This window comes from Talpa occidentalis, unplaced genomic scaffold (genome assembly GCF_014898055.3).
Source record: "Talpa occidentalis isolate TD23 unplaced genomic scaffold, MPIMG_talOcc4v2.1 talOcc4.13, whole genome shotgun sequence".
Taxonomy (NCBI): Eukaryota; Metazoa; Chordata; class Mammalia; order Eulipotyphla; family Talpidae; genus Talpa; species Talpa occidentalis.
This window is the reverse complement of record NW_023601322.1, coordinates 30,055,315-30,066,559: the sequence shown is the minus strand read 5'-3', so window position 1 is coordinate 30,066,559 and position 11,245 is coordinate 30,055,315. Positions and strand designations below refer to the sequence as shown.

General features: G+C 39.0%; 1 pseudogene; it reads left to right on the top strand.

Moving 5' to 3' along the window:
- Positions 1-305: 305 nt before the first annotated feature.
- Positions 306-1,052, top strand: LOC119242792 (exosome complex component RRP43-like; annotated as a pseudogene).
- Positions 1,053-11,245: the final 10,193 nt, after the last annotated feature.

Sequence of the window (11,245 nt, the reverse complement as noted above, 5' to 3'; positions counted from 1 at the left end):
GCCTGTACCCTAGTTCTTGTATACATAAATAAATCTTTTTTTAAAAAAAGCATTACGCGAAAGTCTTCATTGAAGCAAAATGAAAATCAATTTTAATGGCAAAAAGAATGAGAGGTTTTCAGGGGAGAATAGAGAGGAAATGACAAAGAGTCGATGTTGGGGCTCACAGGAGGTGGTAACGATTCCACGTCTGCGTTTGTTCTTTTTCCAGATATAAATGGGAGAACTATGGAACCAGGATGAGCAGGTGCAGGCGTCTGGCTAGAAGATGACAGCTGGGTTCAAAAAAAGAGAGATGAATTTGCCATCCTGATGAACTTGATGAATTGAGAACCACAACTGTCGACACAGATTCAATTAGCACTGCAGATGGTTCTGCTTTAGTGAAGCTGGAGTGTGCTGTAGTAATTTGTAAAATTAAAGACCTACTGAATTTGCAGCACCACCACCGATTACCCCTAATAAGTTGGGCTAAGTTGTTCCTAGTGTAGATTCCCTTCCTCTGTGTTTATCCAGATTTCCATCCAGACCTCCTGAAGAGGCCCAAGTGGCTGGCCAGCCCTTTGCAGATGTCAGAAAGAGGACTCATGCCTTTCTTCAGGAAAGTTTGCTTGGGTTCTGAACTGTGATCTCATTGGCCTCAACTATGATACAAATATTTTGGATGGATGCTTGTACATTTGCTTTGTTAGCAGTTTAAAAAAAATGTACATTTGCCTGAAGTTATTGGAAATGAAGAAATTACTTCAGAAGGTCACTTAAAGAAGAAAAGTTATTTGAATATTAGTACTCATCCAGAGCTACTTCTTTTGCCATGCTTGATGACACTGCTCATAGATGACCTCGTGGGAGAGAAACAGCATCTGACCCCTGGAACATTGACAGTAGTAGCAGAAAAGGAAGACAGGCTATGGTGTCTTCACTAACCAGGTGGAAGTGAGCTAACTAGAGCCAAATGTCAGGACCGTATGAGTCAAGCAGTTACAAGACACAAGGAAGTAAAAAAGAAAAAAAATGGTGATGGATGAATTAAGAGTATTAAACCCAAATAAACAACTACCACATTTTCAAAACAGAAAGAAAAAAAAGGAACCAGGATTACCTTAGAACTTTTTCACTAGATGACATGTAATCATTTTATTGTATTTCAACTGTTGATTCATTAAGTGTTGGCTATCTGACAATATTTCCTGGAGTCAGATGATAGAATGAAAAATAACACAGATGAAGAAATCAAGAGGTCTGGGTGGTAGGCTGGCTTACTAACACTAGGCAAATCACCTAACTAACTTGTCATTTTCCACAAACATCTCATTGAGTGTAAAATTCCTATTTTAAGTTCTTTACAGACTTAACTGTGATTATCAAATAAAATAATAAAATATAAATATAACCACATAGTAATTCATAGTAATATGAATAAAGCATTTTGAAAAAATGCAATTCACCATTCAAGTAGAAGATATTGTTACCACACATATCAGTCCTAATAGTTTATCTTAGCCAATTTTTATGTTCCAAGAATGTTCTGTGATCCCTTCCTCTCTTCTAAGAAGTCAAGAGCATGGGTTCTTTTTAACAAATGACAATGTTCTTAAATTGATCACCATAGAAAAATTGATCTGCCTGCAAACACCAATTAACATGGCAGTGACCCTTGCCTCTTGCCAGTTACAGGCTCAGCTCCACCAACCTCCCCTCCAGCTCTCAGTTCACTCTAGCAGTGTAGAGATTACAAATTGTTCAAGAATAGGTTAGTTTTGTTTCCCAAAGACAAAGGTCCCACGTAACTGCTAACCAAGAAGCTAAAACAAACTGCACAGTAATTGCAATCACCCTCTGCCTGCAATTTGACAGTAACTGTGTCACTAGAATGAGAGAGAGAGAGTGAGCACACGCGCAAAAGCACCACCCAAAAATCTGACCCAAAGCCAAAGGAATGTTGTCTTCTCCCCCACCCCAATAATGTTATGAAAGAACTGTTGTCCCCCACCCCCACCCCTCCAGCAGGCTCTGGTATAAGGAGCTGGCTAAACTGTCACTCACCATCCCCAAAGGTTCAGACAAGAAGTCAAAGGACATAGGAGTAGAAATGATAGAGTGTTTTTTGGTTTTATTTTTTAATTGTGAGATATTGAAAGCTGGCTCCCAGCCCCATGGCAATGGGCCTTCTTTAAACATAAACAGCAGCAAGAGCCGAGAATGACTGCCATAGTTGAATGCCAAATAAACACAAAATGACAAGCACAGATTTTTGGCTTTATAGTAAAGCTTGGTTTCTCAACAACCCCTTTTGTTGCTTCTAAAGACAATGATCTCAGTGTTTCTGAGCCAGATCCTGGACTCTGAGCTGGGCCTTCCTTGCTGCACCCCAGCCCAGTTCACCCCACAAGCAAGGCCAGTGTCCCCTTTGGGTTTGAAAGCAGGCCATCTCTCTCCTCCCTCCCCACTGTTGTAGAAGCATTCGTTTATTGAAACAGAAGAGGAGTGGTATATGAGTCTTGGAATTTGCAGCCGGAGCCCCAGGGTAATTTGATGAGAGACTGCCCAGTGGTTTCTACTTGGTTGGAAAACAGCCGCTTCATGGTGAGCTCGGCAGTGCACTCAACCGAGGGAGCTGAAGTTTTACCCACTTCATTCATTCAATGTACATTTAGCTTCTTTTAAAATAGGTGTTTATTACTTTGGTTTTATGTCACTTAGGGAACCAATAATTGACTTATCTAGATGAAGTCAGTGGGCTTTCCATGTTTCTTCCAATCTATAAGCTAAAACAGCCCCAAATTCTCCTCCAGAGATAAGTACTTCCACAGATAAGTATCTCAATGCCAACATGGGTATCACCCAAATAAGAAGCTGTCTGGTCACGTATACACCTTCCCCCCCCCCATATTGCCTTTTTAAGACTCCACATCAGCATTTCAAAGTCTTTTATAGAAGCACTTAGATATTGAGGGTACTTGTTTCTTCCTCTTTATCATCTCATAAAGGGTTCCCTTGGTTGAATTTTAACATCAGAGGAAAATTAGAATCAAAATTCAATATTTTAATTATCATTAATTATATAACATTATAACCATTCTAATTATTTGCTTAAATAAGTTTAGTAAGTTATTAAGAGAAAGAATTTTAGCATAAATACAGTGGCATTCATAAATACAGTGGGCTTTGACCACCTTTAAAGATGTGATGATGGCGGGCCTCCCTGGTGGCACAGGTGGTTGAGCACAGCACTGTGAAGCTGTCCACAGACTCTGCAGTGCCGATTTGATACCTGCCAGCCTCAGAGATACCCACATGGAGGGGCAGACCTCTCCTGCCTCACTCGCTGCTCCCCTCAGCAGTGTATTTCAGTCAGTCTGCCAGTTCTGTTCCCTGCTCTGTCTAGGGTGAATCTTCTCACCCTCCCTCACATCTGGCCTGTACCCCAGTTCTTGTATAAAAATAAAAATAAATCTTTACCAAAAAAAAAAAAGATGTGATGATGATAACCTAATGAACTTAATACCCATCTTCAAGGAAGGATTTCTTTATGGAGATCATTTGCTATCATAAGTTTTTAATATTCATATATGAATTTCTGTAAAACAAAAAGAAAAGAAGTCAATGTTATTAAAAGATAAGCATTCTCTGCCTCTTTAATCTGTATTTCTGCTGTACAAACTCAAACTAAACTCTAGACCTGATGAAATTAAAGAAAAGCTGAAGTTTCTACATGGTCCAATAACTATGGACCAGAAATTTCATCAACAAATTCTTCTTTTGTGCACATTTAACAAGTCCTCTATATACTTTTACCTATGTACCTATTATTCCGACAATGTAATCAGAACAAAAGAAAACAGCAGGCCCCAAACACAGCCATGAACTAAGATTCCTCAGATTTAATTGTGTTGAAAGACCTACGCAGGGGTGGGTGATCCTTTGTAGATAAACTTCACATTGTCTAAAATTCCAATTTTTAAAAATGGATGAGGGGGGAATGAATCTGAATGTTTTCTAGACTTTTCCTTCATTGGTGATGTAGCTTTAGTACTTCATTGGGCCTAGAAAACTTTAATAAGTCAACAAAACATTCCTTAGTTGTCCTATTAATAACAGGAGGGAGGGTTAATCACAACTCAAGCAGTGATGTAAATATGCATAAGGAAGGAACTGAGGAGAGATCATCACTTCCTTTTTCATTAGAATTCTTTTCCTAAACACTTTCAGACTCAGCCTAATTTTCACTTGCTTCTGGGAATATGATCTCTACACTTACTAAAGAAAAATACAACAACATAAGCGAAGAATAAATGATAATCTCCAGGACAACAAGATTCATTTGAGACTATTACTTAAGTATCATTTTGAGATTAAAAAATAAACTATAGAATATCAACATGTTTGTCTTCCAAAATTGTCCTCACAGATCTACTGCATGAATCTAGACTGTGTTGTTTGAATTAATAATGTTGACTCAAGTAAAAAAAAAATCAGCCTTATGCAATTAACCCCTATTGTCCACAATAACCTGAGTCCTAGCAATTAATTGAATTAACCTTGGCTGTAAACAGTTTCAAAAACCAAGAGGGAAAGGTGGCCGGATATGAATACAAACTTTCCAGTGCCCCCTACTGGGCACTAGTATTTGATCTTATGCCCCCAGCAGTTTCCTATTATCTTCCTTTTTTAGAAACTCTGAGAAATCCCCAGCTACTCCTCCACCCATCCCACCCCCATCTCCTTTTGCCTATGAGCTCAAATTATTGGGAGTACCATCCTCTTTGAAGTCAGCTCCTCCTTATGCTCTGGGCTGCTCTGACAAATACTGTTGGTTAATGGATTTTTTTAGGTAAAGACCTGGGAGATATTGATAGGGTTCTTTTCCCTTTAGTAAAGTAAAACAATTTTTTTTTCCCTCTCCAGACAGTTATACAGGGATTAGAGAGTTAAACTGATTAAGATTCTGATCTTTTAATTGCTTTCCTTCCCCAGACACCACCCCCAGCAAAGTAATAATCTTGATCTCAAAATCTCTTGTGCTATTTGAGCTATTGCTCGGCAATCTCTTGCAGACGGCTTCTTTGCCATTCTCTAGGGCTTCTTCAACTGCAAAGAGCATTCCTTTGATCAGAATTTCAGTTCAGCTACCAGTTGGATCCACACTCCCTAATCCCCAGTGCTTTGCTTAGTTTGCCCAAGCTGATCCCACTGCCCAGAGAAGGACATAGAGTAAATCCTGGCCCAATATGCAGCAGAGAGTGCTTCCTGGCCTCTTACTCTGCAATCCTGACGGAATCTCCCTATCTGGAAAGATACCCACACACAACAAACTAAGTTTATTGTTTAAAGAGTTACTTACTAGGTTTAATAAGTTGTTTTATTTTGAATTAAGTTTAAAGAAAATTAAGAACTCTAGGACTTTCAAGGAACTATCATTCAAAAAATAGACAACAGTTCATTCTGGTAAATAAGAAATGGCTAAGGTCTTGACCCTGTTCTGCCTGAACTCTATCTTCCTTCTGAGCATTGGGCTTCATACAGTTAATTTCAATGTCCATGCTTTATCTTAGCTTCAAACTCTTTGCAGGTATTTGGACCTCAACTCTCCTGGATCTTCTCTGACTTGATTCTTCCCTCCAGTCCCAACAACTCTCCTGAACTCTCTGTTTTTCTGCTCCTAAGTACGGCCTCTCTCTCTTTCTCTCTCTCTCTCTCTCTCTCTCTCTCTCTCACACACACACACACACACACACACACACACACACGAACTCCTAGGCCCATTAGGCTCACTCAGTCTTTCCTAGCCTCCCGGGGATGATACCTATAACCCATCATGCATGACTTCTCTGGATACAAAGGAGAGGCTTTGCCTCATATAATAAAGAAAAGAGGGCCTGCCTGGTGGCACAGGGGGTTAAACACAGCACTGTGAAGCTGTCCGCAGCTACTGCAGCACGAGTTCGATCCCCAGCAGGCCAGGGAGCTACCCACATGGCACAGCAGACCCCTCCTGTCTCACCTGCTGCTCCTCTCAGCAGTGTGGTTCAGTAGCTCCACCTGTTCTGTTTTCTACCTCTGGTGAATCCTCTCACCCCCTCCTAACCCTCCCCCTACCCCCACTCCTCTGGCCTATACCCCAGTTCTTGTATGCGTAAATAAATATATCTTAAAAAAAAAAAAGAAAGAAAGAAAAAATGTGGCTTTTGCCCTTGAAGAACCTGAAACCATAGAAGAGGAGTGGATAACCAGGACAAGAACATTTCTTGAATCGGCACTTTTGTTTTTCTGTGGCACCATGCATCTACTCATTCTCTGTGCTGTTGAAAATTCCCCAAGTCAATGAATTCACCACGAGAAGCCAACTGAGAGATTTTTTTCAATTAAAAGTGAGTATCTCCAACTTCATATCCTGTGATCAAGTTCAAGATAACAATAGTTTTCCTCTGTGTACAAGACAGCTGCAAACTGTTGACATGGGCAGTGAATTACCAAAAGGGAAAGTATTTTTTTTAATGGAAAATCACTTGTGGAAGTTTTGGCATCATTTGCTCATGACTAGTAATTATTTTAAAGAAAATACTGGAAATAGTATTAACCAAAATAGTACTAACCAAAAGCCTGGTAACAAATTCTTGATTGTTATCTATGAATGGTATCCATCAGTCCCTGGATCATGGTATCCAGTCCCTGGAAAATACTTTTGTTAGAATAGAGACTTTTAGAAAAGAATAATTATACTTTGTCTAGAATGAGTCTAGCTTACAATGCAGCTCTCTTCTTAGAGAAAAAAAACCCATGAATGTTGTTCTGGGAGGAGAACTTTAACCTGGGAAGGGTATTTATGCATTCCCCCAGGCAAGCTGTTGATTTCCACATAAAATTGGCAAAAGAGAGAGCCATCTGGGATAAAATGTTATGCATGTTGTTGGTGCCTCACTGTTAGAAGTACATTTCAGTTTTTCAGTTTTGTGCCACCAAAAATATGATATTATACAGCTGATATTATTTATTTCTCAACAAATCACAGAATTATAAGGAACCCAGGATGGATATATTGGTTTTACCTATTTCAAAATCTAAAGCATTTTAAAATGAGCATTTGGTGCATCTACTTGCCTACCGTTTGAGTTTTCTATAAAATGAACCTTTGAGAATCAGGTCCTGTTGCATCTTCTCCAGTGGAAATTGATGATCTATCAGAGTCCTAAGAAAGAATTTAAAGACTGGGGTTCTAGTTATCACCTGCTGTTAATTTTCTATGGGATATTATGAAAGTTATTTAATATTCTAAGATATTAGTTAAAATATCACTAACTGCTTTTTTTGGGGATAAAAGATTGGTTCTTGCTCGTAGGACAGTTCAGTACAATAGTCCTGGTCAGTAGGCAGCTTTCCACCTCATGGTAATTCAGGGATCCAGTTTCTTCCTTTTTTAAAATGCTTCCTTCTACTAGGATGTCAAAGCCCTCTGCTTCCAGCTAGTAGAACATGAAAGAGAATGTGGAAAAATCCCACCCACTTTATTATAGTCTGAACTACGAGTCACATATCTTACTTTCTTCCAAGTTCAATAGCAAGAATTAGTCATGAGGCCATGTTTGATTTCAAGGGCAGCAGCTGGAGACAAAATGCATGGTCTGGCCAGGGAAAGCATGGATTTGTGTGCATAGTTGTAAGCATTTCTGCCACACCAGACTTCTACTTATTCACCTGTGCAATGGTAATTGTGGGAAAAGCAATAATTAATGTTTATATGCTTGAAAATTGTTCCACAGAATCATTGCCACACACTTTTTTTTTTTTAGGCTGGGAACTTTTATTTTTTCATTTTTTTAAATTTTCTTACGTTGTTGTTTATTTTTGTACAATATTCGATTTTTTGCTCATGTGTAGTCCCCATAAATCTCCCACCACTATATCACCCGTGAACCATCACCATAGTCCCTCCCACAAGATATTCTTTTCCCTGCTGTAAATCAGTTTATTTGTACATTCCAGTATTTCAATATTCAGCCCATCTTCAATTGATAGTGTTGTGAGAACACACACCTCTGTGTCTCTGTGTCCATCATCCTGACCCTTTAGCAACTTTTAACAAATTCTACCCATAAGTCCATGAAACAATCTACTTTCTTGGCTTCATAATTGATGCATTTTCTTGGACTTCCTGCTTTCTTGCTTTCCCATTTCAGTATGCTTTGCTGAATTTTAATCTCTACCTGACAATTTTTTTTAAAGATTTATTTATTTATGCATACAAGAACTAGGGTACAGGCCTGAGGTGTGGATGGTGAGAGGATTCACTAGAGACAGAGTGGGGAACAAAATAGGCAGACTGACTGAAATACACTGCTGAGGGGAGCAGCAGGTGAGTCAGGAGAGGTCTGCTGCGCCATGTGGGTCACCTCCCTGGCTGGCTGGGGGATCGAACTCGTGCTGCTGTGTCTGCGGATTGCTTCATAGACTCTGCCTTAACCCCTTGTGCCACCAGGGAGGCCCCCTGAGCAATTTTTTACTGCAACACCTCAGAACTCTATCCTGAACCTTATCTCTCACCACACTCACTTTCTAGACAATTTTATCCTCTCCTCTGCCTGTATGCTGAGTAACCTGAAATTGCATCTTAAGTACAAGCTGCTCTTCTGCTCTCCAGACTCCCACATACGACAGCCTTCTTGACAGCTCCATCTGAAAGCTTTACAGGGAATTCAAAGTTTACATGTCCAAAACAGAATGCCTAGTTTTCTCTCCCAAAACCGTTCCTTTGTTAATCTTCCTAGATACACTTTCCTGTCTTAGCAAATGGTATCAAGTCTCAAGTCTAAAAAAAAATCAGAATTCACTCTCTACTCTTCTCCATCATTTCCTATTGGTGAGTCCTATTGACGTTACCACAACATCCCCTCCCCGCACCCCCCCCAAATAAAACCTCCCCTCTGTACACTTCTATCTACTTTCTCCCTAAAACCAACCACCTAAATTGATATGGAAGTCATTTAACTAGTTTAGCTAATTCCCTGTTTACCCTTATAACCCATTCTCCCCAAAGCAGCAAAAGTAATCTTTTAAAGACATACTATATTTTATCAAATCTTTGATGCTCTTGGTTATTAAACACAAGTTATTTACAAAAGAAAACCCATTACACTCAAACTATGACACAATTCTTATTTATGACATCAACTGTAAGATATATCTTGATTTCAAAGATGTTAACATTTGAAAAAGTAACAAAGAATGACTAACTGATTTTGAATTTACTCACCCTCCATCCCCTGAAAAATAAAACCAACAAAGAAAGCAAATAAAATTATGCATTATCCACTCCTTTAGTAGTACAAAAGAATAACCTGACACTCAAATTGCATAGAAGTTGAGAAATAAAACATACTCTAGCTGAACTCCTGCTACCCATCTGCTCTTACAAGCCGTAGGTACAAATAACAAGGGATGGGAGACTTGAGGATCTCTATGAAAACATTGTGAGGGTGCAGAGGACTTATACAAGCTAGCAACAAAAAATATGGTCAGAAAGAGAAAGCCCAACAATAAACACTGACCACCAGTTGAAACTGAATCTGAAGATGGAGCATCGTGCCTAGATTCCATGCCCTCTCTCTTCTGAAGGTCCTCTAAGTTCTCTTCTGAAACCCTAGGTCTCAGTGTAAATGCCTCTTCTCCTGACATACCTTTCTTGAACATCCAACTTAAAGGTCTCCAAATCTGCTTTTCCATTTCTTAGTCTCTTGTTCTTTGTTTCATCTCACTTAACACAGTTAGCAGTGTTTCATTTATTTTTGTTTTCTTCTTTTTAAATTATTTCCTCCATGTCAGTAGAGGCAGGGAATTAGTTGACATCACTATTACCTTCAACAGGTTCATTTTATTTATTTATTTATTCACACAAGAGCTGGGGTACAGGCCAGAGATGTGGGGGGTGCAGGGTAAGAGGATTCACCAGAGACAGAGTGGGGAACAGAACAGGTAGATTGACAAAAGTACACTGCTGAGGGGAGCAGTGGGCAAGACAGGAGAGGTCTGCTGCGCCGTGTGGGTTGCTCCCTGGCCAGCAGGAGATGGAACTCATGCTGCAGAGGCTGCAATTGCGTCATAGTATGGTGCTTAACCCCTTGCATCGCCAGGGAGGTCCTCAACAGGTTCATTTTAAGCTCCAAAGTTCCCATTTACAAAACCCCAACAATCCCACGGAAAAGCATGAGTGATATTCAGCCTACTCCAGCCTAACACATCTTCTTTGCTGACTGAAAAATTGGGCCACAAATAATTTTTTTTAACAAATGGAGGGGATATAGAGATTAGATTTAAAGTACTTTATATTTAATGTGTAAGTTAAGAAATTAAAGAATGGAGGGATAAAGTTAGTTTAACTTTTCCTAGAACAAAGTCAATGTGCTTAGAACTTTCGTCCCGAGATAACTGATGGCAATCACAATGGAATGTCAGATACTGGCAGCCTAATATTTATTTGCACAGGAAAGACTAGGCTACAAAGTCAATAACTATGACTTCTCAGTGGATTAATTAATAGCAAGTCTGCCATGAGTCTAGAGACAACTCAGGGTAGCTCTCTTCAAAGTGAAAACGTAGATATCCGGTCTAATTTACTGGTCAGTATAGGTGTGTAACTATAGAGTTATACACCTGTCAATAAATGTTTTGGCCAAAAGTGTCCCATGTTGATTCTCCTTTCCATCACAACTTATTGACCATAACCAGACATATGACCTTATTTGAGTTTAAGTGTGTCAGGGCATTTGTGGGTAATACAGGGGTATTTGATGAGCAGTGTTTCTGGGTAATCAATCACAATGACTAAGCTGTATTATAATTTTTTAATTTATTTTTTATTATTTTACAGAGAAAGAGATGGGGAGGATGTGTTGTTATTTTTCTCTTGTGAATGAAATTTACTGGTTCAATGCACCCTTCTCAGTAGATGGAAAATTATTGATTATTTTAAAAACTGTGCTCTCTAGCACTTAGTACCATTCCTGACAATAATAGATGTTGAATAAATAAATATATCAATGGACTCTTTAGAGTTCATATTGCTGCAGGATTATCCAGAAGTCTGCACTAGAATTTTATTCTGGTGATTAATTGACTTCATTATTAGTATGTAGAGAAATTCATTTTTATTATTTAAGGAATTATCTGAGGGCACTATAATTATAATGCCTTCATTCATTCATTTGTTTACAAAAATGAGCCAGTATTGCATGTCCTACACTGTATATTA